Source organism: Macrobrachium nipponense, chromosome 49 (genome assembly GCF_015104395.2).
Source record: "Macrobrachium nipponense isolate FS-2020 chromosome 49, ASM1510439v2, whole genome shotgun sequence".
NCBI classification, from domain to species: Eukaryota; Metazoa; Arthropoda; class Malacostraca; order Decapoda; family Palaemonidae; genus Macrobrachium; species Macrobrachium nipponense.
Genome location: NC_087224.1, coordinates 2345655 through 2373154, shown reverse-complemented (window position 1 = coordinate 2373154; position 27500 = coordinate 2345655). Strand labels below are relative to the sequence as shown.

Below are 27500 nucleotides of genomic sequence, written 5' to 3'. Positions count from 1 at the left end.
ATATATATATATATGTGTGTGTGTGTGTGTGTGTGTGTGTGTGTGTGCATCTATGTGTGTGTGTCTTTGTTTGTGATCACCGGAATTTATTTTCTAAAGTATTAATGGTTAGTTAATAACCAAACCGCCTTTGCAACGGAAAAAAATCGTCAGTAAAAATTAATAATAATTAGACAGAGGGAGAGAGAGAGAGAGAAAGAGAGAGACTTTAATGTCAATACATTACTCTCAGCGTTGCATTTGTCCATCAAATGATCATCGACGAAACGAAGAAGAAGAAGAAGAAGTAGATAAATTGTTCTCCCTGATAACTGAGGAAATTGACCACCAAAAATGATTAGGAAAAAGTCAGAAATAGCGTTTTTCCTTCTGGATTGATTGGAAAGTGAACCATTTTACGTTTTTGACGTTTTTAGCAGCTGACTGTCGGATCTCTCTCTCTCTCTCTCTCTCTCTCTCTCTCTCTCTCTCTCTCTCTCTTCCAATTAAATTTTTTCCTGAACCATCTCTCTCTCTCTCTCTTAGCGAAGAAAATGAGAAAACATAATATAGTGGATAAAGTAGGAAGATGGTTAAAAGAATTTTTACAAAACAGAAAGCAGATAGTTATTGCAAACGATGAGAAATCGGATGAAGCTAAGGTAATTTCCGGTGTGCCACAAGGTACGGTGTTAGCTGCATTACTGTTTGTTATTATGATCGCAGACATAGACAGTAATGTTAAGGACTCGGTAGTGAGTAGTTTCGCCGATGACACAAGAATAAGTAGAGAAATTACTTGTGATGAAGATAGGAACGCTCTACAAAGAGACCTTAACAAAGTATATGCTTGGGCAGAGGTAAATAGGATGGTATTTAACTCTGATAAATTTGAATCAATAAACTATGGAGACAGAGAAGGAAAGCTATATGCATATAGGGGACCTAATAATGAGACAATCACAAATAAGGAAGCAGTTAAAGACCTTGGTGTGATGTTGAATAGGAACATGTTATGCCACGATCAAATAGCAATTCTATTGGCAAAATGTAAAGCAAAAATGGGAATGTTGTTACGGCATTTCAAAACAAGAAAAGCTGAAAACATGATTATGCTTTATGGAACATATGTTCGTATGGTACCCACACTATCAAAAGGATATTGCACAAATATAGGGTGTACAAAGGTCCTTTACAGCTAGAATAGATGAAGTTAAGGACCTTGACTACTGGGAAAGACTACAATCCTTAAAATTATTTAGTCTAGAAAGGAGAAGAGAACGCTACATGATAATTCAGGCATGGAAACAGATAGAAGGAATAGCTGAAAACATCATGGAGCTAAAAATATCAGAAAGAGCAAGCAGAGGTAGATTAATAGTGCCCAAAACTATACCAGGAAAAATAAGGAAAGCACACAGGACATTAATTCACTACGCACCAGCAACGATAATGCAGCGTCTATTCAATGCGTTGCCAGCTCATCTGAGGAATATAACAGGAGTGAGCGTAGATGTGTTTAAGAATAAGCTCGACAAATATCTAAACTGCATCCCAGACCATCCAAGATTGGAAGATGCAAAATATACCGGAAGATGTACTAGCAACTCTCTGGTAGACATTAGAGGTGCCTCACACTATATATGTAAATACATATATACGCCTGTATGTATGTATTTACACTCGTATACGTGCTAATTATTTGTTATCCATTAACAGTAATCTGGCGTCTCTCTCTCTCTCTCTCTCTCTCTCTCTCTCTCTCTCTCTCTCTCTCTCTCTCTCAGTTACTACGGGATCATCATCATCAGTTGTCTGATTAAACATTGAAAACTTATCTCTCTCTCTCCTCTCTCTCCTCTCATCTCTCTCTCTCTCTCTCTCTCTCTCTCTCTATCTCTCTTCCTTCATCTTAATATCTTCCTAATGTTGGTGTGAGATTTCGCATGAAAAATGCGACAAATTCTCTAACTTATTTGAAAATAGAACATAAAATTTTCTTCTTCTTCTTCTTCCCTTTATTTATTATTATTATTATTATTATTATTATTATTATTATTATTATTATTATTATTATTTAGCTGAAGAGACTGCAAATACAATCCAGGAAAAGGAAAAATTGACGCAAATATCTTGAGTTGATTACTTTTTTTGAAAGTGGTTTAGACGAAAGGGCTTTTTTTTTTGTTCTTTATTTCATTACTTTTTTCTTTTAAAGTATTTTCGGCGAAAGGGCTTTTCTTTCCATTAATTTATTCTGTCGTCTGTTTTCGAGAGTGGTGTCGGCGAAAAGGCTTTTTATTCACTCCACTCCAAAGTTGCACGGACAAAAGGGGACAAATTGCCTCTCTCTCTCTCTCTCTCTCTCTCTCTCTCTCTCTCTCTCTCTCTGCAATATGCGGGCGAGTTTTTTTTATATTCTTTTTTTTAAGGATTATATCTCCTTTCAAAATTGTGTGGCGTTCAGCTCTTAATGCAAATTCTGAGATGTTATATTCGTCAAATCTCTTTAAGCAGGGTTGATTATACCTTAGTGCTCAGATCTTACAAACTACTGACGCTAGAGGGCTGCAAATTGGTACGTCGATCATCCACTCTCCAGCCATCGAACGTACCAAATTGCAGCTCTCTAGCCACAGTAGTTTTCATTCTGTTTCACGTTAAAGTTAACCATGGGAACAGCGCAGACCACCACCACCACCACCGGGGCGTGGACGAGATTCTCATGGACCGCTGCTGAGAGATTTATTGTCTTTTCTTATTACAGTTGAATCAGTTGCCTTGTGCAGTTGGCGCAAGAGCAATTGTGCAATAATAAGTTTGTCTGGTGTTTTTCGAAGAGCTGACTGAAGTCTTGGATGTGATCTTTTAATTACCCGTATGAAGGATTATGATCTCTCTCTCTCTCTCTCTCTCTCTCTCTCTCTCTCTCTCTCTCTGTGCGACTTCAACTCTTATGCCCTTTGAGTCGATTGATGAGAGAGAAAGAGAAAGAGAGTACGGAAGGAAGGGGGAATTGTTGGATGTGTGTATGGGGAGAGAGAGAGAGAGAGAGAGAGAGGGGATGGGGGAAAGATATAGGTGGGAAAAAGGGTTTACGTAGAGAGGTTGGGGTGGGCGCGGGTGAGTCGGTGAGGGGTTGGGGTTGGGTGGAGAGAGGGTTACTTTAAAACCAACCCCATTTGAATGGTCTTTACTCTCTCATATATTTTTTTTCAAGATGGAGACTCGATAAGCTATAAGTGAGAAGGTCTTGAATGCTTCATAAAAACGGAATATTTTTCCACGCTATATTTTCCCCCCTCTTCTTTTCATGGGAAACTTTCTTTATTTTCGCGACAATGGAGATTTTTCCCCGTCGGGAGAAAATTCCAGCAAAATAAAAAAAAGTGGCTTTCACACGGTGTTTTAAATTTGTCTACTTGACGGGCGTGAGTTAAGATCGATCGTAGTTGTATAAGATTCCATGGTCATAATATGTTCATTATATGCTTTACATATGTGTCCATACATACATATGTACATACATAAATATGGCTGCCCAAATCATGCTAGGCCACTACACGAAGATCGTAAGTTTCTTCTTTGAAAATGCAAAGGATATCATAGCTGGAAGTTTTTGGCACGGAGAAACAGATCAAGGTGCTTAGTATTAGTTGGAATAGGAATATAGGAATCCTGGAATGCGCATAATCAGGCCTCACTTATATATATATATATATATAATATATATATATATATATATATATATATATATATATATATATATATATATATATATATATATGGTTGAACTATCGTTTCGAAATGAATGTGCATAACTGGAATTTTTCAGTCATTTGTGACATGGCAGTAGTAACGTCAAAGTTAAATAATAGTAATAATAATAATAATATTAATAATAATAATAGAGTAAGGGAAATATAGCCAGTAACTACAGGCCTGTCACCTGCCTACCAATAATGCGGAAGTTACTAACAGGTATCATCAGTGAAAGGCTATACAACTACCTAGAGGAGACAACACCATCCCCATCAACAGAAAGGCTGCAGAAGGTCGTGTAGGGGCACAAAAGACCACTCCTGATAGACAAAATAGAATGAAGAACAGTAAGAGAAGGACAACCAACCTAAGCATGGCATGGATAGACTATATAAGAAAGCCTTCGACATGATACCACACACATGGCTAATGATGAATGCCTGAAAATATATGGGACAGAGGGAAAAACACATCATCAGCTCCTCAAAAATACAATGCGCAACTGAATACAATACTTACAAGCTCTGGAATAAGACTAGCAGAGGTGAATATCAGGAGAGGGATCTTTCAGGGCGACTCACTGTCCCCACTACTCTTCGTTGTAGCCGTGATTTCCATGACAAAAGTACTGCAGAAGATGGATGCTGGGTACCAACTCAAGAAAGAGGCAACAGAATTAATCATCTGATGTTCATGGACGAGCATCAAGCTGTATGGTTAAGAGCAATCAAGGAAATAGATACCCTAATCCAGACTGTAAGGATTGTATCGTGGGGACATCAGGATGGAGTTTGGAATAGAGCCAAAAATGCGCCTTAGTCAACATACAAAAGGGCAAAGTAACAAGGACTGGAAGTGATAAGCTACCAGATGGGAGCAACATCAAACACATAGACGAGACTGGATACAAATACCTGGGAATAATGGAAGGAGGGGATATAAAACACCAAGAGATGAAGGTCACGATCAGGAAGAATATATGCAGAGACTCAAGGCGATACTCAAGTCAGAACTCAACGCCGGAAATATGATAAAAGCCATAAACACATGGGCAGTGCCAGTAATCAGATACAGCGCCAGGAATAGTGGAATGGACGAAGGCAGAACTCCGCAGCATAGACCAGGAAAACCAGGAAACATATGACAAATACACAAAGCACTACACCCAAAAGCAAATATGGACAGACTATACATAACACGGAAGGAAGGAGGGAGAGGACTACTAGTATAGAGGACTGCGTCAACATCGAGAACAGAGCACTGGGGCAATATCTGAAAACCCGTGAAGACGAGTTGCTCAAGAGTGCATGGGAAGAAGGACTGATAAAAGTAGACGAAGACCCAGAATATACAGAGACAGGAGAATGACAAACAGAACAGAGGAATGGCACAACAACAAATGCACGGACAATACTGATGACAGACTAAGAACTAGCCAGCGATGACACATGGCAATGGCTACAGAGGTGAGAGCTCAAGAAGGAAACTGAAGGAATGATAACAGCGGCACAAGATCAGGCCCTAAGAACCAGATATGTTCAAAGAACGATAGACGGAAATAACTCTCTCTCATATGTAGGAAGTGCAATACGAAAAATGAAACCATAAACCACATAGCAAGCGAATGTCCGGCACTTGCACAAAACCAGTACAAAAGAGGTATGATTCAGTGGCAAAAGCCCTCCGCTGGAGCCTGTGCAAGAAACATCAGCTACCTTGCAGTTAATAAGTGGTACGAGCACCAACCTGAAGGAGTGATAGAAAAACGATCAGGCAAAGATCCTCTGGGACTATGGTTAATCAGAACAGATATGGTGATACGTGCATAAATAGACCAATCGACGTTGATTGACGAAAATCACAAGAGAAAGTATCACTCATTGATGTCGCAATACCATGGGTGGGACCCAGAGTTGAAGAGAAAGAGATGGAAAAAAATGGATAAGTATCAAGATCTGAAAATAGAAATATAGGAAGGATATGGGATATGCCTGTGGAAATGTACCCATAGTCATAGGAAACACTAGGCACGATCCCAAGATCCCTGAAAAGGAATCTGGAAAAACTAGAGGCTGAAGTAGCTCCAGGACTCATGCAGAAAAGTGTGATCCTAGAAAACAGCGCACATTGTAAGAAAAGTTGATGGACTCCTAAGGAGGCCAGGATGCAACCCGGAACCCCACACTATAAATACCACCCAGTCGAATTGGAGACCGTGATAGAGCAAAAAAAAAAAAAAAAAAAAAAAATGTACAGTGAAGAATGAATCATAGTGGAAATATTGCACTATACAGAACTAAAGTTATTTTGTTAAGTTTTTTGTGGATAATATCCTGTATAGAGAGAATGTGCATATAATATCATTCCTACCTGTTTCAGCAACTTTTTGATGTATAATATTCGCTATAGAGGGAGGGAATATGCATATAATACCCTTTCTACCTATATTATTAACTTTTTTGTGGATATAATCCTGCATAGAAGGAATATTCATATAATACCTTTTTTATCTATTTTGTTGACATTTTTGTGGATAATATCATGCACAGAAGGAATATGATTATAATACCTTCCTAACTATTTTATTAACTTTTTTATGGATAATATCCTGCGCAGAGGAATATGATTATAATACCCTTTCTATCTGTTTTGTTAACCGTTTTGTGGATAATATCTTGTTAAAATAAAGATAAAACAGAGAAGAGCGCAAGGAAGAAAACACAAGCCCAGCGGCCGTGACTAAAGAAAAGACAAGAAGGCTGGTGAGTAATATAATAATCACCCTTCCCTGTCCCTTGACCAAAGCATACTACCGACCGCGCGCGCGCGGGCACAGGCAATGAGCTGTCCACGGCGACGCCGTTTTCGTAAACAAAAGAGGAACATGCATCTACCCTTGAGGAACGCCAGCAGTGAGTCACTCGCTAGCGCGGGTCTCGTAGCCGGGAACTCGGGCCACGTTCTAGCGGTTATTTTTTATCCTTCTCACTCTTTCTCTCTCTGTATAAAGGCCCGTCGCTCTTCCCTTCCCATTGGACGACTCGATCTACAGACGCGACCTCTGGTTGGCTGGGAAGTCAAGATTGTTTGGGGGCGAGAAGACGCCATTGGTCAGGTGTCCCGTCGCGAGATTGTCAGGCGGACGTGGGGTATCGCCGGTCTCGGACGAGAAGTTGAGTCATCGTCGCTCGAGAGAGAGTCCAGAGAACAGGTGAAGATCGTGTTGCGGGCGATGCGATGGCGGGGTTTGTGTGATATGATAATAACAATAATAATAATGATAATGGTTGCAGGTCCACAATGATATAGCACGCGAGAGTTGATGGTCTTTTAATAATAAATATCAAAAGCTTTCGAACCTTGTGCTATAATCCTCAGTCTAGTCATGATTAGCCGTTTTAGTTTTCTGTAGAATAATAATAATAGTAACAATAATAATAATCTAATTCACGAATGTGATACAGCATACAGTAGATACAGCAGAAAATGCACCAGGAAGATGAGAAGAGAATAAGTCACAATAGCAACGATTATATAATCATAATAATTGACAATAGCAGATGTGGCATAGACACCTGCATAAGGAAAACGGATAATTATGTGTAAACTGGAATGTTCAATTTAACAACAACAATATTAAAGATAAATGTGATACAATCACCTGCAAAATAAACAAGTAAAATATGCGCCGAAGTATCTTATGCGCAATAGAGTTTCCTGAAGCACGATTACGGCTAACTTTATCTATAAATAAAATAAAAAATAATGAGGCTAGAGGGCTGCAATTTGGTACGTTCGATGACTGGAAGGTGGATGATCAATACATAAATTTGCAGCCCTCTAGCCTCAGTGGTTTTGAAGATCTCAGGGGCGGACAGACAAATAACCATCTCTATATTAGTCTTCTTTTAGATGAAACCAAAGCTGCTAATTATGATTAAAGTAGAATGTTTTAAACTGCGCAAAGTGTTCAATTCCACCACACACTCCCTCCCTCCATCTCAAAGTCGCCCCCCCCCCGCCCCCGCCCCCGCCCCGTTCGAGTATAATCCATATCTTTACCCTGACAACAATCGAGCAGCAGCGTTATTCAAAAAAGATGAATCATAAGTTCGAGAGGAAGGGCGAGAAAAAGGGATGATGGTGGGGGGGGGGTTAAAAAATTTAATAATGAGGGGTGTCACACCTCACCTGGAGTCACCACCCACCACCAACCCCCCACCCCCGCCCACCCCCCCCTACCTCAGGAAGGATGGAGGTGAGTGAGATAATTGTTTTCGGAGAAAGGGTTAGTCCATCCTCCTTTGTATAGGGGGGCAGGAGTACATGACTCCCACAGACCATGTGAAGTATAATATAATAATAATAATAATAATAATAATAATAATAATAAAATCTTCTGTTGGTGGATATGCAGACATCACTTCCCCTGGACGAGGAATAATATAATAATAATAATAATATAATAATAATAAAATCTTCTGTTGGTGGATATGCAGACATACTTCCCCTGGACGAGGAATAATAATAATAATAATAATAATAATAATAATAATAATAATAATAATAATAAAATCTTCTGTTGGTGATGTGCAGACATACTTCCCCTGGACGAGGAATAATAATAATAATAATAATAATAATAATAGTAATAAAAATCTTCTGTTGGTGGATATGCAGACATACTTCCCCTGGACGAGGAATAATAATAATATAATAATAATAATAATAATAATAATAATAATAATAATAATAGTAATAAAATCTTCTGTTGGTGGATATGCAGACATACTTCCCCTGGACGAGGAATAATAATAATAATAATAGTAATAAAATCTTCTGTTGGTGGATATGCAGACATACTTCCCCTGGATGAGGAATAATAATAATAATAATAATAATAATAATAATAATAAAATCTTCGGTTGGTGGATATCGACTATTCCCCTGGAGAGGAATAATAATAATAATAATAATAAAAATCTTCTGTTGGTGGATATGCAGACATACTTCCCCTGGTGAGGAATAATAGGTTAAATAATAATAACAATATAGTAATAAAATCTTCATTGGTGTATCATGAACATGCTTCTTCTGGACGAGGAATAATAATAATAATAATAATAATAAAATCTTCTGTTGGTGTATGGCGCATACTTCCCCTGGAATAGGATAATAATAATAATAATAATAATAACAATAATAGTATAAAATCTTCTGTTGGTGGTATGCAAAATTGCTTCTTCTGGAACGAGAATTATAATAATTTATAATACTAATGATATAATAATAGTAATGAATAATAATAATAAGTTGACTCAAGTAGAAAAAACATGGAGAAGAAAAATGAACGAAATTGGCTTTATCATACAATCACCCCTAGTTTGTAACATCAGCATCATAACAGCCCCACAGCCTTCTTGCAAAGTTGCAACCTGATACCTACTGTTCTCCTCGCATGTTAATACGTTTTTATCTATTTGTTCATTTATTCATTTGTTTGTTTCCATTTTTTTTAGTATGTGGATTCCTAGCGAACACCATAATATTCTTTGGTGTGGGCTTGTTCCATTTGAATAGGGTTCATCTTCTGAATATGATAATATAATAAAATAATAATAATACATGATAAAATATAATAATAATAACAATTAAACAATAATGTGGCACCGTGGCCAAGAGCGGGGTTAGGCAAGCTATTGGGGCCTCGGTCAGTTTTTGGATTGGATGGGTTACCCGCCTCCTCGGCAACGTTGATTCCTTGGAAGGATCTTTACCATAATTTCCTCAGTCTACTCAGCTGTAAATGAGTACCTATCCCTGATGGGGTAGGGTCCAGCTATGGTTAAATAGCAAACTCAGCAATGATGTTAAGAAATGAAGGAAATAAACGACAACGACGTAATGGAACCTCTGACAACAGAGGAGCTTCGTTCGGCAGCCAGCTATTCAAATAAGGGGAAGACGGTCAGGTACTTGGAGGTCGTCATCCCGCAACTGCCTGAGACTGGAGCTACAGAAGCAAACCAAAGGAAGAAATGGCTGAAAATAGAAATAAGAAGGATATGGGATATGCCAGTTGGAAATCGTACCCATAATCATAGGAGCACTAGGCACGATCCCAAGATCCCTGAAAAGGAATCTAGAAAAACTAGAGGCTGAAGTAGCTCCAGGACTCATGCAGAAGAGTGTGATCCTAGAAACGGCGCACATAGTAAGAAAAGTGATGGACTCCTAAGGAGGCAGGATGGCAACCCGGAACCCCACACTATAAATACCACCCATCGAATTGGAGGACTGTGATAGAGCACAAAAAAAAAGAAAAAAAAAAAAGAAAAAATAATAATAGTTATATTCATGGTGTTATTGTGGATTGTTAATATCAAATCTGGTATTATCAATACTAAAATATATATATATATATATATATATATATATATATATATATATATATATATATATATATATTTCTATATATTTCTGGTGTATATATATCCGGAGACTACAACCATCTACAAATTCTGCTAAGTCTACGGGTATATATATATATATATATATATATATATATATATATATATATATATATATATATATATATATATATATCTTAAAATACAACCAATGAATGATATATGCCACATATTTTGGTATTGATAATACCAGATTTTGACGTTAAAGATATAATAATAATAATAATAATAATAAGTAATAATAATCTAAGTAAATTCTAAAGAGTGGTTGCATCTTGGAGTTGAAAGTACCATTGCAAAAAACCGTTTGTGCAATGCCCAATTAATTCCGTGTGAAGTGCACTGACGAACCCCCCCCCACCCCCCCCCTTTCCCCCCGACCCCCCACCCCCCCCCCCCCCCCCCCCCCCCCCCCCCCCCCCCCCCCCCCCCCCCCCCCCCCCCCCTTCTCCCTCCCTCCCCCTCTCCAAGGGGCTGCGTTTGCAGAGAGACTTATACGTACGGTATCAACTTGAGTGTGAAGTCTAACGTGAGTATGTATTATGTTCCCATTTTCGATCTTGTATGGCACGAAAGGAGTCAATTAGACCCCTCCCTCGTCGGTCACAAAAGGGGCAACTCGTGATTATAGCTATCGGCCAATGCACTTCAAAATAAGGCTTTAAAAAAAAGAAGTGAATCAAAAATGGATTCCAGTGTCATAGATTTAACAAAGCGTATATACATGAAATATCTTCGCAGATCGGTGGAGGAGAGAATTCGAATGCGTCTTCTCCCACAGTCAGTAGATGAAAGAGGCTCCCCCCCCCCCCCCCCCCCCCCCCCCCCCCCCCCCCCCCCCCCGCCCCCCCCCCCCCCCCCCCCCGGGGTAGGGTCGTCATTGCACCTCACGCGGTGCACTGTAGGCATTACTTAAGGGTCTTATGAAGCATCCCTTTCTTATAGGCATCTAGCTGCAATTTCTTTCATTTCCCCTTTACTGTACCTCCGTTCATATTCTGCTACTTTCATCTAACTTTCCTCAAAGGTTTCTTTACTCTCATTGTCCCCCTTCAGCGCTGCATGACCTCATCGCATTAGGTCCCCAGCGCTTCGTCTTTTGCCTGAATTTTGTTTAATCTAGTCTGGTCTGTTCGGTAAAAGGAATTCTGTGTAGCAGAGTTAACTAACCGTAAATAAAAGTAAATAAATAAATAAGAAAGATAAAAAAAACATCATTGCAGATCGGTTATAAGATCCGAAGACCCCATTTCTCGTTGATGGAGATCAGGATAGCGAAGTGTTGCATAATGATGAATTGTAACGTTGCGTCTCAATGATTCTCCATTTCCCTGTAGGAGGTGGGGGCTTCTCATCCCCCACCTTTTTGATCGTCCTGTTTTGTCCTCCTCCCATCTCCCCCACGTCCTTCTCCCACCCCTACCCCCATTCTTCTACGACCCTATGCACCTGCAACGTTACTTATTCTCCTATTTTTTTTTTTGTGCGATGTTGCAAGATCCCATCGGCCAACAATGAGTTCAAAGGTACTTCCCTACTTACTCCCCTGAATAAACATTAGCTTCCCTCACCTCCTCCTCCTCCTCCTCCTCCTCCTCCTCCTCCTCCTCCTCCCTCATTCGTTTGTGGGAACAAAAAGATGGAGGAGTAACGGACCTGTTTTCTCTCTCTCTCTCTCTCTCTCTCTCTCTCTCTCTCTCTCTCTCTCTCTCTCTCTTTCAGTACTCTTTTCAAAAGGCGGCAGTGACCTTGATAGCTGTAACGCCAGATTACGTTCAGCCTCCATCAGCTGTTCCATCTCTTTGTACATTGCAGAGTAGCAAAGAAAAGCTAGTCTCTCTCTCTCTCTCTCTCTCTCTCTCTCTCTCTCTCTCTCTCTCTCTCTCTCTCTCAGTACTCTTTCCAACAAATGAAATTGAATTTAACAGTTTACAGTATTATACCTTTCAAAATTGTTCTCTCTCTCTCTCTCTCTCTCTCTCTCTCTCTCTCTCTCTCTCTCTCTCTCTCTCTCTAAGTACTCTTTCCAACAAGTGAAATTGAATTTTAACAGTTTACAGCATTATACCTTTCAAAATTTCTCTCTCTCTCTCTCTCTCTCTCTCTCTCTCTCTCTCCATCTCTCTCTCTCTCTCTCAGTACTCTTTCCAACAAGTGAAATTGATTTTAACTGTTTACAGTATACCTTTCAAAATTGTTTTCTCTCTCTCTCTCTCTCTCTCTCTCTCTCTCTCAGTGCTCTTTCCAACAAATGAAATTGAATTTTAACAGTTTACAGAATTATACTTTTCAAAATCTCTCTCTCTCTCTCTCTCTCTCTGCGCTGCGCTCTCTCTCTCTCTCTCTCAGTACTCTTTCCAACAATGAAATTGAATTTTAACTGTTTACAGTATTATACCTTTCAAATTGTTCTCTCTCTCTCTCTCTCTCTCTCTCTCTCTCTCTCTGCCACCACTGAGTCTGGTCTTGTAGGGTAAAAATGTCCTCCATATGTCTCGTGTTTACACTTCTTGTCTGCTGCCAGCTACACGCTTTGTTCTTGTTTGGTACGTGTATATAGTTTGTATTGTTTTTTCTCGTATTTAACATGTTTTTATCACTGTTAAATTTTGCCCTTGTGTGATACATGTATATAGTTTTATTTGTTAGTCTTTTTTGCTGTCATTTAACAATTTGTGCCTTTTATTGCATTTTGAGTTATGCCAATAATAATTCTAACTGTCACAAGACCACGAGCAGTGCATTGAAGATTGAAATCAATAATAATAATAATATAATAATAATAATAATAATAATAGTAAAATAATAATAATAATAATAATAATATAGGTAGGCCAGCTTTCAAACATGTAATGTTGAAAGATATTTCTCTAGGTAGTGAGAGCTCTATATAAATTGAATATAACTAATAATAATAAAATAATAATATAATACTAATATAATAATAATAATAATAATAAAAAGCCTCATTAGTTAGACATCCATAAGATATGAAATCATTATTAAAGTCCCGCATCATATCTTCTAACCCACTCCCCTGCTACCACCCAGCCCCCTAAATTGGGGGAAAAAAACTTGGAGGGGAGGGGCTAGATTCTTGACACTTTTTTTTTCCTTCTCCTTTAAAAAACCTCTAATTCAAACCAGCCATTTTTCCGAAAAACAAAAAACAAAAAAAAAAAAAAAAAAAAAAAAAAAAAAAAAAAATAAAAAAAAAAAAAAAAAAAAAATGACGAAAAGGGTCCCTCATATGATGTCGTATCTCTCTCTCTGAGTTCGCGATAACGAGTGGACAACGACGGGCAACAATGGCTTAAACCATCTGATAGCAATCTCTTGACTTCCTGACTGTAAAGCGCTCGTTCGTAAGTGGATTTGGCTGGCAAACAAGCGAACGCTCGCTTGTGGGAAAGCGCTTCTTCGCCTTGGACAGGGTCGCGATGATGACGTCCCATAGAAAACGTTTGAAGGGAAAAAATCGCTGGATTTTTACGACGAATAGAAAACGGGGGGAATAAAATACAAAGAGTGCGATAAGGAATGAAGATGGTGGAGGCCACAGTGTCAATAGCGATCGGTGTAAAAATCTGTCAATTTTTACAACTAAAGAAATAGAAAATAATAAAATAAATAGAGCGCTTAAAAACTAGTGAATTGAAGATGGAGGGAGCCACAGTGTCAATAGCGATCGCTGTAAAAATCGGTCAGTTTTTACAACTAAAAAAAAGAAAAATGAAATAAATAAAGCGTTTAAAAATGGATAAACTTTACGACGAATGGAAAGTAGAAAAGTACGAGAGTGCGATAAGAATAGAGATTGAATGAAGATGGAAAACGTATGGGAACACAAAGGAACGGAGATGCACGGAGCCAAAAAAATGGGATGTTCACACGACGATGAGAATGGGGAGGGGAAAATTAAAAGTGAGAAAGTGGTAAAGGAATGAAGATGGGGCGTAGGGAATTGGATAAATGTTAGAGAAAAGAGCGGAAGGTAATGAAAGGATAATTGAGGAAAATGGGAATAGAATAAAAAGACATGGAATGTAGAAGACACTAAATACGCATATTTTATGTAAGCGAGAAAAAGCTGGTGCACAATAATCGTCTTTTCAGAAAACTTAAAAATGAGTGTTACTCCCACAAAGCTGAAACAACGAAAGGATATAAATATTATATTGGCAGGCTTTCAAAGCCCCTTTCCATATACATAATCAAATGTCAAATAATAACATCAAGCCATGCAACGCTGATCTGACGACTACAAGCAACGGGCGTGTTTCTAATTCCACGGCCAACAGGCACGATTTCGTAACATTTAACCTATATATAATCTCCCTCTCTCCCTTCTCCCTTCTCCCTCCCTCCGCCCAACGAGAATGTTGTTGTAGCGATCACAGCAGCTATAATTAGCGACTGTTGCTATAATTAGCGGCACACGCATCTCAGCAGATGTCCTCCTTAGTCCGCGTGATCGATGGCGAGTCGTCGTTCCAGAGCTGATTAATCAGACTAGGTATATATATATATACTTGGCTGTGGTGTGATAATCTCCACGCGATAAAACGCTGTGTATCCACATATACATTTCCTTTTATTATTTATTATTATATTCAGGAGATGAACCCTATGCATTATGGAACAATGCTAAAAACTACTAGAATTCTTATTAACATTGCATATATATATATATAATATATATATATATATATATATATATAAATATATATATATATATATATTATATATATATATATTATATATATATATATATATAATATTCCAGCAACATGGGTGTGTATCCATATATAGTATATACTATGTTATAGATATATGTATATTTCCTTTGTTATTATTATTTTATTATTACTATTATTATTATTATTATTATTATTATTATTATTGGTTGCAGGTCCCACAATAATTATTACATGTTCGTATAAAGTCTTTCATGTATAATAAGAGCTTTCGAACACAGAAAATTGTGCCATTATTGTTTATTATTCCCCTTATTATTAATTAATTATTATTATTTATTATTATTAATACTTATTATTATTATTTTATTATTATTTTATTATTATTATTATTATTATTATTATTATTATTATTATTATTGTGATATTCAGGAGATGAGCCCTACGCATTATGGAACAATGCTGAAAACCACTAGAATTCTTATTAACTTTTTACATATTTTTTTTCTTTTTCAGCAACATGGCGAACAATTCTGGATTTCGGTAAGTGTTCATATTCCTTTCATTTCATTGACTTCTTTTCGCATTTTCTTCATTCCTCCGTTATCAGTAGTTGTTATTCATGGCCTTCTGCGTCAGTAGCTGCTGTTGTTCTTTATGTTTATTTTTTATCACAGCAACTGCAAAGACACGTCTGGGTTTCTGCAATCATTGGGACGCCATTTTATTACAGTTTCAGCCACTGTAAGATATAATTGTCTTTGCGTCATGGTAACTGCTTCAATATTTTACATTTCGGTATTTCAATACACGCTGGGATGATGTCTGCTCATTATATAGTCTCATTATGATGTCTGCTCATTATAACGCTTGGGTGTTAGATATTCATTATGATGCAAAATAATTGTCATGATTTTGTTAATTTGAATAATTACCCTGAATACCCCCTATCTTAATTCTGTATTTTCCTAGGTTTCTATACTAGAAAATCAGCTAAGACCAAGATTAATTGTCATGATTTAATCAAATTAAATAATTGTCAGTCATCCCTGCCTTACTCGTACATAATTTGCCACAATTTCAATACTTGAGAAGTCAAATTTCATCCAATGTCCACCCACCGCCGCCAACCCCACACCCCCCCCCCCCCCACGAGGAATTTAATTAAGACCAAGAGTAATTGTCATGATTTTATCAATGTGAAAGATTGAGTCTTTGATTCGTTCAAACTTAACAGTTTCGTAAGTGCCCCTGAATCATGATGGTCCAGGGCTCCCATACTCGAAGTAAAAAAAAAAAAAAAAAAAAAAAGAAAAAAAAAAAAAAAAAAAAAAAAAAAGTCTCCTACCCCACCCACCCCCTTCCCCAGGCGCCCCCCCCCACCCCTTCCTTTTTATAGCTTCTGTTACCCCTCTTGTTACGCTGGAGTTACAGCAGAAGCCTTTTGTTACAAGCTTTTGTTCCAGTGAGGCCAACAGACCGTGACACGATGGTCACGGGTCTGAATTTAGTGAGGACTCACGAAACATAGATAGAGAAGACTCGTTGGTTCATCAGCTGGGCTCCGGGCCACTGTGGTCTTTTGTGGTCCCGTGGGGGTGGGGTCACTCACCCACTCACCCATTCACCCACCCACTCACTCATTAAACGTCGATTGTTTCACTCGTCCCATTATCTGATGGTGATCCCGTGTGATGGGTGAGTGGCGAGCTGTTACCAATTGACAGTCAGACTTTGCCATAATTCGATGCTGAGCGAGATTTTTTTTTTAATCTCTCTCTACTCTCCTCTCCTATCTCTTCTCTCTCTCTCTCTCTCTCTCTCTCTCTCTCTTTCAAAAGTTCGAAAGATATGTTTCCCTTTAGCTCTCAAGTAATGCTTTTTATTGACTGAGAAATCTCTCTCTCTCTCTCTCTCTCAAGTGTGGAAAATATAAACTTTAGATCTCCTGGAAAAGATTCTCTCTCTCTCTCTCTCTCTCTCTCTCTCTCTCTCTCGTACAAATGAAAAATTAAATGCATCGGAAACCTATTGCAAATTTGATTCCATATACATCTAAGTAATGCTATTTTTTTTTTATTGGAAAAGACTCTCTCTCTCTTTCTCTCTCTGCCCTTCGCTCATTCCTGCCATTATCCCATGTCCGAAAAAATTTCAGTTTAAATCACCAGTAAACTTATGGGATAATCTTATCGTTATCATCAACTAATGACTAAACAAAATATGAGTAAACAACATTTAATCTGCATTCCAAACAACAAACAAACAGCCACGACGTCTCCCACCAATCCCCCGAAACAACCTAAACTCTGACTCTAACCACCAATTGGCTCTAAGCGCTCACCACACGCGGGCAAAAGGGTGCCATATGTCAACCATTTATTTACGCCTTGGTCTACCTCCCTTTTTTTTTTTAAGCCAATGGAATTAGCCCACACGTGCGCCCAGGTTAATTGCTCCCTCACACCTCAACCACAGGTGAGAATTAGGGTTATAAAACTAATTAAAACTTTTTTTAATGTTTTTTTTTCATCTCGTAGGTCGTCAAGGCTACGTTGATCGATTAGGATTGATGGGGGGTGGGGGGTGGGGGGTTGGGGGGGGTTTAGCTGTTTAGCTTTTAGGGAAAGATCGTGTAAGTCCTCTGTGACATGAATACCCAAGGATTAATTAAGATTCAATTGTTCGCACATCATAAATGTATATATATATATATATATATATATATACATACATATTGTATATAATAGTATATGATGTATATATATAATATATATCTTACTATATATATTGTGTTTTTTATTCCTATTATATATATATTATATATTATATATATATCTTATATATATATATATATATCACACAAGTCGAAATCTGCGATTTACACTTATTATTATTATTTCGGCAGATGGAACCTTACATTTTAGTACACTTTTATCTATTTATTAGTTTATAACTATATTTGTTCCCTGTCGTTTGATAAGTGAGATCTTTCTGTATTTTCCTTAACCTTTGGAAGCTTAAAGAATTGTAAAGTCATTGACACCATTTGTTGGTGGGCGTGTCCCATATGAATAAGGTTTCATCTTCGAATAATAATAATCATAATATAATAAATAATAATAATCAATAATAATAATAACTAAATTAAGAATAAAATTAATAGTGTGTTAACCCCTTTTAAAAGAAGTAAATACATAAAATCAGCCTTCCTATGAACCCCTCTATATAATGACAGACAAACGCATCTAATGGATGTATATAACTCCGTAACTACCATTTACAGTCGCTCAAGAATCCCTAAATACGATACACACACAATCGTAAACCCCCATTTTCATTTGCAGAGACGAGAGCGATCGAGAGGGGATACTCAAATAAAAAAAAATAGGGGGATGATCTGTATCGTAAATGTTTACTAAATACGCTCGATGCCAGCAGCTGCTGCTTCTATTAATAGGTTATATAGGCTACGTTTTAACCCCTTGATACAAATACAGACATCAGTGGGGGGGGGTGGGGGGGGGGGGGGGTTTCTTTATGGGGGGGGTCGGGGGGTTCTAATATTTTAAAGGGATCGGTTCCCAAGGACATAATAAAACATTCATCATATTAAAGGACTCGGTTTCCAAGGACACTTATAAAACAAGGGGTTCATCATATTAAAGGACTCGGTTTCCAAGGACACGTATAAAGCAAGGGGTTCATCATATTAAAGGACTCGGTTTCCAAGGACACGTATGAAACAAGGCGTGAGCCGACCTCCAGCTCAATAGGGACGCTGTAAGATTTTCCAAATCGCGCATAAGTTGTAAGCATTATACTCCTAAGTTTTAACGTCAATTAAAACGTGGTAAATTCTACGGTCAAATGGAGCCTTATTTCACCATTGAATATTAAAATAGATATGCTATAATTTTATATTAGAAATAATTCTGTACTGTTCAACATGGACATTATTTAATTTTTTTTTTTACATTTTCATTCTAATCAATAAATCATAAATATCCTATCCTAAAATTCCTGAATCTTTAACTCAACGCGTAAGCAAAAAATGGATCCTGTTCTGACTTATTTCTGTATCATTCGTTCCTTTTACTGTACCTCCTTTCGTATTCTATTTCTTCCATCTTATACTTTCCCCAACTGTCTGCTATAGTAGATTCATATCAACCGTGCATCCGATATCTAGGCCAGTCCCTTACGACGCTCCTGATTGGCTGTTGATGAGCCAATCACAGGGCTATAAACTCCCTTCAGTCTCTCTCGAGAGCTCACATAGGCAGGATGTATGTTCCACCTCTCCTGAGGGGTACTTTTGAAAGATGTATCCCTCAGGAGAGGTGGAACATACATCCTGCCTATGTGAACTCTCTCTCGAGAGAGACTAAGAGTTTCCAACCCTGTGATTGGCTTATCAACAGCCAATCAGGAGGAGCGTCGTGAGGGACTGGCCTAGACATCAGATGCACTGTTGATGTGAGTCTACTACTATAGCAAATCATTCTAAGTGCAGCTGCTGTTACACCCTTAAAGCCTCTTACTCTCAATTCCCAGTTTATCTTATAGGTCCCAGCTCTTGGTCTTATAACCTTTATCTTATGTTCTGTACTAATAGGGATAATAAAGGAGCAGTTACGACTTACAATAGGCATTTAGACCTTATCTTCGGGGACGCCAAGTACCGCTTGAGTTTCGAGGCGAAAGATAAAAATAGTAGGAAGATAATGTTGAGAGAAATATTTCGGTTTATTTCTGCAGGTCGTTGAAGAGAAAGTCATAATGCGTCGATTTTTTTTCTGTTTTTTTTTTTTTCTTTTTTATGTTTTGTATGGCGCGGTTTTTCCACTCGGTACTTTTTGGAAGTAAGGAGTGAGATAAGGGTTCTGAACGGACGATGGGATTAACTGCGGTGGGAGTCTCTCTCTCTCTCTCTCTCTCCTCTCTCTCTCTCTCTCTCTCACGCTCCAGTTTTATATGTGTTTTGAGACTATAAGAACCATACAATCCTCTCTCTCTCTCTCTCTCTCTCTCTCTCTCTCTCTCTCTCTCTCTCTCTCTCTCTCTCTCTCTCTGTTTTATCAGCTTTTTTAGATTGTAAAATAGAGCATGCAGTCTGTCTGTCTGTCTGTCTCTCTCTCTTCATTTTTGAGACAAGAAGACCATACCATCTCTCTCTCTCTCTCTCTCTCTCTCTCTCTCTCTCTCTCTCTCTCTCTCTTAATTTTTCAGACAAGGAAGACCATACAATCTCTCTTCATTTTCACATGCTTTTTGAGACTCTCTCTCTCTCTCTCTCTCTCTCTCTCTCTCTCTCTCTCTCTCTCTCTCTCTGATTCAATGTCTGTTAAAGTCCTTGTTCATTACGAAGTCGACCCTTTCTCCTGTCTATATTTCTTACCCTAAACATAACCCGACTCTTATCTCGCGTTCTGTTATAATCGACATAAAAGAGAACATATTTACTCCAATCGCTTTTTCATTGGGATCATAAATTCCTCCTCGAGTGTCTCTCTCTCTCTCTCTCTCTCTCTCTCTCTCTCTCTCTCTCTCTCTCTTCTCGAGCCATATTTTTCAAGTTAGAATTGTCTTAATTTTTCTTTCCTTCGTTCTTGCCACCTCCTACGTTTTTTTTTCTCTCTCTCTCTCACCATATATTGGTTAAAATTTTCGCCGTTACTTGATAAGGTCTCTCTCTCTCTCTCTCTCTCTCTCTCTCTCTCTCTCTCTCTCTCTCTCTCTCTCTCTCTCTCTCTGTCACGCGAAGACAAACACAAACAAGAGAAAATGATGAACCATATATTGGTTAAAATCGTGTTCGTTACTTGATAAGGTCTGTTTTTTCCTATTTTATACCTCTCTCTCTTTCTCTCTCTCTCCCTCTCTCTCTCTTTAAAGGGTACATAACGTCCCGAGCGAAACAGTATAGCAAATAGCATCCAGCGCGAAACGTCTCAATAAGACGCATTTATTTGGACCGTCTGGCGCGACTCCGAAATATATAAACCTTTATGAAGACCCCATAATGAGCGTCCATAGACCCGACACAATCACATATAAAAGAAGGATACTCCTCTTTTATAAGGATTACCCCTTTGATCGAGGCAGATAAATCCTGCTGGAGGATCGTGGCAAGATGATGCTGTGTATATAAAGGTGCTGAGGCGGCCCTAAGGTCGTTAATCGCCTTGCAAGTCCGCGTTCTGGTAACCCTTACAAGCGCAGTCGGCAAGGGTCTCGGAGAGATGTCATCTGGAAACGCCCCCTTTTTTTACGCGAGTGCCATCAACGTCTTTAATGCGTTCAGCGAGCGATAGATGGCGCTGATGCGGGCTAGCTACAGCTCTTGGCGTTACCGAATGCGGCATTTACCTTAATCGCCAGTTGAGGTTCTTTCCACAGGACGGTCTTTTTATTTTGACTAATGTGGTGCTATCAGGGGGTAAAAACAGCTTCTTTAGCTGCTTTTAAAGGGAGTATTAGGGACTTTAAGGGTTACAGCTATCTGGTTTGGCAGCAGTCTGGGGTACCATTATAAAGGAGCGCTTAAATTTTGATGGGTGTAAAGCATATATATATACACACACACACACACTTCTTTGAAGCGCTCATATATTCTTTTATGGCTTTGAGTCCAGGAATGCATTTGAGAGGAAGAAGCAGTCTCTCTCTCTCTCTCTCTCTCTCTCTCTCTCTCTCTCTCTCTCAAACTACGAGGACAATTCATTTATCAACTGTTTTCCAAAGATAGTATGAGACAAATATTGGTCTCTTCCATCGGGATGTCAGTCTCTCTCTCTCTCTCTCTCTCTGTTTCCGAAAGTCTAATCGCAAAGCCTGTTCCTTGTTGTATATAAAGTAATTCTCTCTCTCTCTCTCTCTCTCTCTCTCTCTCTCTCAGCATATCTTATAAAACTTCTCTTTTTAAGATCCATAAATCCACAATCACCACTTTGAGCTATATGTCTTCCTCCTCCTCCTCCTCCTCCTCCTCCTCCTCCTCCTCCTCCCCCCCCCCCCCCTCCTCCTCCTTCCTCCTCCTCCTCCTCCTCCTTCATGCTTTTACGAAAATGGCCGAGCTATTATTCTTCCAAAATGAGCTGTCTGGAACTGCCACTGTTACCTTATGATACTTACTTTGCTTGATATGACGCAGGGAAGGGGGCGTGGCTGGCTGAGGAGGGGGGCGTGGGCGTTGGCGTTTCAGAAGTCCTCCTCTCACACATTTAGGCAAATGATTGTGATTTCGTGGGTGAATATTTCCTAATATATATATATATATATATATATATATATATATATATATATATATATATATATATATATATACGTAATAGCCACATGAAAGGTGAAGAATCAAGACCAGGTACCAAGCGCTTTCGTGTATTGCGATCACTTCTCGGGTACAAAGTACCGAAGAAGTGTACGCAATCACGAAAGCGCTTGGTACCTGGTCTTTGATTCTTCACCTTTCATGTGGCTATTTACGTACATATTTGTCACGTGCTGTTTGGTGACTTATTGCTGATATATAACATATATATATATAATATATATATACATATATATATATATATATATATTATATATATATATATATATATATATATTATGCGTTCAGTAAACAAATAGAGCGAACGAAAAACTTCGAGGACAAGCAGTATGAAGGGTATAAAGTAATGGGGTTGGGATATGGCCAAAGAGTTAAAGCGGCCATTTATATATATATCATAGATACGAAGAAATAACCTCTCTCCCCTCCCCCCTATCTACCCTAAGGGTGGGGACGGGGGACATCAGAGACCTCCCTAATATAACTACGATTATAGACGCGCTTTTTTATCCTGTTTTGAAGCTCGGGTAATAACCGCGAGAAACGTCTCATGTTATTATAGGTTTATCGCGAGTTTTATTCCTCATTTGTATTTACAAGCCTCTCTCTCTCTCTCTCTCTCTCTCTCTCTCTCTCTCTCCTCTCTCTCCTCTAGTCTATCTCAGTCTCTCTCTCTCTCTCTCTCTCAGTACGAAGGCAATTTATTTAACAATCTGCATCTCTTTACATCGGCGTCTCTCTCTCTCTCTCTCTCTCTCTCTCCACCAGGTCCTTACGAATATACACATCATCTCTCTCTCTCTCTCTCTCTCTCTCTCTCTCTCTCGTCGTCTGGCTTACATATTCAGGCACCATTTTCTGCCCTTTAATGGCATACTTATGCCCCCTCTTTAATGGTCTCGTTATGCCCTCGGATGCGCCGTTATGCCAACGATTACAAGACGAATGCCCCCCCCCCCCCACCCCCCCCCCCCACCCCCCCCACCCCCCCCACCCCCCAACAACAACAACAACAACCTCCCGGCCTGCGCTTGTCGCCTGTCACGTCTCTAAGTTTGACGGATTGGGTGATTGACAGGTATATTGAATGCGTATATTTATATATAGGTCCTCCAGATGAGTATTTTGAAGGATAGAAGGAAGAAGGTCTCGTTGCGAGATCTGGTGTTTTGAGGCGATGGGCGTATTTTGGGTTCTCTCTCTCTCTCTCTCTCTCTCTCTCTCTCTCTCTCTCTCTCTCTCTCTTGCACTTGCAACTCGTCCTTAACTCAGATCTTCAAGGGTCAATGTGAGAGTGATCGAAGGGGCTGACTTCTCCGGAGCAAGGCCATCTTAGGTCAAATGACATACTATGCCATTTTTGTTGTGTTTACCATGTAAACGTTCCTGAAAACTGTATGTTCTTCCTGTGGTATTCGCTTATATGATGACGTCACGTGTATCTACGGTGATTTTTTTAAAGCATATATGTGTGTGTGTGTTTGTGTGTGTGTAAACTATCTCCCATTTTTATTATGGGTCCGAATGCGAAAACAGATAAGACACTTCACTTACCATTCTGAGTTGGTAGAAAACTTAGTCACTGTCGGAAAGGATAATTCGAATTTTGAAAACAATATCATTCACGCTTACGTATCCTGTGTGGGCCTTTAAGCCTCTTGTCACCTAAATAAATTACGTGTGCACGTTGCTTTGACATTCGAACATCCGCTCGGGAGTTAGAATTGAGCAATCTAAAAAGATAATACTTTGGTTGCTGGAGGGATTCTTCAAACGTTTCCTGCTGCCCAGGGTATGACCTAATTTGTGAAAGGTCTTCTGTCATGTTCTAGTAGATTTGACACGAAGACTTTTGTAAAGTATAGTAATATAGAGTCTGACATTGTAAACAGCTGAATGTAGTGATCACAGAAGGTAATAATTTTAGATAACAAGTCAGTAGATACGAGTAAGTCTCAAGTAGTGTAACAGTAATAAAAAACTCTAAGTGTTATTGACAATAATCAGTCACAAGTAAAGATTGCAGCCCTTGAAACTCTCAGCCGCGGGTGCCAGACGCACGGTCATAGCTAACTTTTAACCTTCAATAAAAACAAAGACTACTGAGGCTAGAGGGCTGCAATTTGGCACGTTTGATGACTGGAGGGTGGATGACCAACATGCCAATTTGCAGCCCTCTAAGCCTCGGTAGTGTTCAGGATCAAACTATTAGAATCAGTAGACAATGTTGATGATAATCACAAACGCTATGTTGGTGATGATGGTGATGCTTGTAATCTTATAGTGACAGATGCATACTTCGGGAATATAGCCCATTAATGCCGAGTGCCAGATATACATTACCTTCCCCCTCTCAAAAAAAAAACACATACACATACACACACACGTCTCACAAATTCTATTTACCGTTTCCGTGATCTATCATATTTTTCATTTTTATCTTCCGTTTCCTCCTGTCCTTTTTTTTTTTTCGTTTTTTAAAGTCAAGCTGGCCTTATGCCAGAGCTGCATATGGATAGACGCGTATCTTCGCCAAGGCTGCCAGAGAAGAGAGAGAGAGAGAGAGAGAGAGAGAGAGAGAGAGAGAGAATTTCCATACTGCTATAATCATAAATTTGGTTGTTTAGGTATATTTTGAGAAAGAATGAATCTCTCTCTCTCTCTCTCTCTCTCTCTCTCTCTCTCTCTCTCTCTCTCTCTCTTCTTGAAGAATATTCGCAAACGGAAGGAACATGCAAAATGTATATTAATTTAAGAATCTCTCTCTCTCTCTCTCTCTCTCTCTCTCTCTCTCTCTCTCTGTAACCTAATCTCTTAACTGATTGCATGAAAATACAGTTACAGATTTGGTCTAAAGATTGTGGGTGATCTCTCTCTCTCTCTCTCTCTCTCTCTCTCTCTCTCTCTCTCATTAATCCCCCCCCCAAACTTCCCTCTCCCTCCCCTACACCACGGCCCCCCCCATCCCTCCCTCCCTCTGGCCCCACCCTTGGAAAAAAAAGAAAAGTCATTTACTACCCAAAGCAGCATAAGCCACAATTCTTAGTTCTCTCTCTCTTTCTCTCTCTTTCTCCCCTCCTCGATACTCGTTAATCTCTAATCACCCTCTAACTACCAAACGACAGACTTAACTACCGACCCCTTCAGCGAACGAGCAGCAATAAATATCACAGCCCAAGAGCAGCATCAGTGCGAGACAGGCTTAAATTAAGGAGGACCGGGGTGAGAGGGCCGTTTTTTTCGGGGGAAGGGGGAAGGGGTGCTGGAAGTAGGGGGAGGATTGTTCTAGCCTGCTTTATATAGTACGTCTATATTACTCTGGCTTTCCCTTTTTGGTAATTTTGTATTTTTGATTTTTTTGCTTACTCGGGGAGTAAGCCTTACAAACTACTTTGTTGCTGTTGCTGTTGTTCTTGTTGTTCTTGTTAGGGGGTTAGGAAAGGTCTATTGAAGAGCCTAAAAAGAAGTACGTCTATATTACTCTGGCTTTCCCTTTTTGGTAATTTTGTTTTTTTGATTTTTTTTGCTTACTCGGGGAGTAAGCCTTACAAACTACTTTGTTGCTGTTGCTGTTGTTCTTGTTGTTCTTCATTAAGGGGTTAGGAAAGGTCTATTGAAGAGCCACTAAAAGAAGTACGTCTATATTACTCTGGCTTTCCCTTTTTGGTAATTTTGTATTTTTTATTTTTTTGCTTACTCGGGGAGTAAGCCTTACAATCTACGTTGCTGTTGTTGCTGTTGTTATTGATGTTCTTGTTGTTCTTGTTAGGGGGTTAGGAAAGGTCTATTGAAGAGCCTAAAAAGAAGTACGTCTATATTACTCTGACTTTTCCTTTTTGGTATTTTTGTTTTGTTGATCTTACAAACTACGTTGCTGTTGTTGCTGTTGTTATTGTTGTTCATGTTGTTCTTCATTAGGGGGTTAGGAAAGGTCTATGGAAGAGCCTAAAAAGAAGTACGTCTATATTACTCTGACTTTTCCTTTGGTAATTTTTTTTTTTAAATTTTTTGCTTACTCGGTGAGTAAGCCTTACAAACTACTTTGTTGTTTTTCGTTGTTGTTGTTCTTGTTGTTGTTCTTGTTGGGGGTTAGGAAAGGTCTATAGAACAGCCTAAAAAGGTCTGGAGAAGGTGTTTCGCGGTGAGTTAAAGATACAGAAATTTTAGGATATTTATGATTGATTTATTAGAATGAAAATGTAAAAAAATAAATATGTGCATTTTAAACAATACAGAACACTTATTTCTAATAGAATAGCGTATTCATTTTAATTTTCGTTGGTGAGACAACGCTCTATCCGACCGTAGATTTTAGCACCCGCCCCGAGTGAGCTGGAGGTTGGATCACGCCATATTGTGTTTGGGTTTTGAGTTCTATTCTGTTTCCGTGGTTTATTTTCGTTTGTTTTGTCTATTTCCTCAATTTTTCGCGTCCATTGGTCTTGTTTTTGCCGATATTTCCTCTCTCCTCATTTTCTCAACTCTAATTCGCTAAATTATTCTTCATTGTTCTTTAATATTCTTGCGTGGCTTCTCATCTATTTCACATTTTCATCTTTTCATTTTTTTTTCCAAATCGTGTTGTCTCTTTTCGTATGTCCTTTTGGGTTTTGCAAATAATTTTTATAATAATGACGATGCGGTTAAACAAATAAGGACATTCATTCAGCCATCTCTCCATGAGCATTTAATATACTTAACTTATCTCTGAGACATAGCATTTTACATTGGTATTTTGGACATATCTGAGACATAGCATTTTACATTGGTATTTTGGACATACTTGGACATATTTCCGTAGTTTTGGTATTTTGGAAATACTTGGACATATTTCCGTAGTTTTGGTATTTTGGACATACTTGGACATATTTCCGTAATGTTTTGGTATTTTGGACATGGACATATTTCCGTGATGTTTTGGTATTTTGGACATACTTGGACATATTTCCGTAATGTTTCTACGTCCCATTTACCTGGTCTGTATAGATTTGCATTTCATGGCTAAATTTCTGGACATGTTGGGACATACGTATTTCCATAATCCCTCAATGTCCCAGTTTCCTGGCCCATCTAGATTCGCATTCCATGACAATTTTGGACGAGACTCGAATTTCCCACCTAAAATTTCGGAACCCCCATCCAACCACCCCTCCACCCCCCCCCCTCATCCCCCACCCCCGTGCGTTAATTGATTGCCCTTACCTGTGACTCATCGCAGGTAATTAGGATGATAAGAAGGCACTTATTGGAATGTCCTTT

The 27500-nt window shown here is 38.8% G+C and overlaps 1 long non-coding RNA gene across 1 annotated transcript in view; it reads left to right on the top strand.

Moving 5' to 3' along the window:
- LOC135205211 (uncharacterized) overlaps positions 1 to 27500 on the top strand; it is a 539269-nt gene that overhangs the window by 64612 nt on the left and 447157 nt on the right. Inside the window, exon 2 of the long non-coding RNA XR_010312495.1 lies at positions 15425 to 15451. This is a non-coding gene — a long non-coding RNA (uncharacterized LOC135205211). The remainder of the gene's footprint in view (positions 1 to 15424; positions 15452 to 27500) is intronic.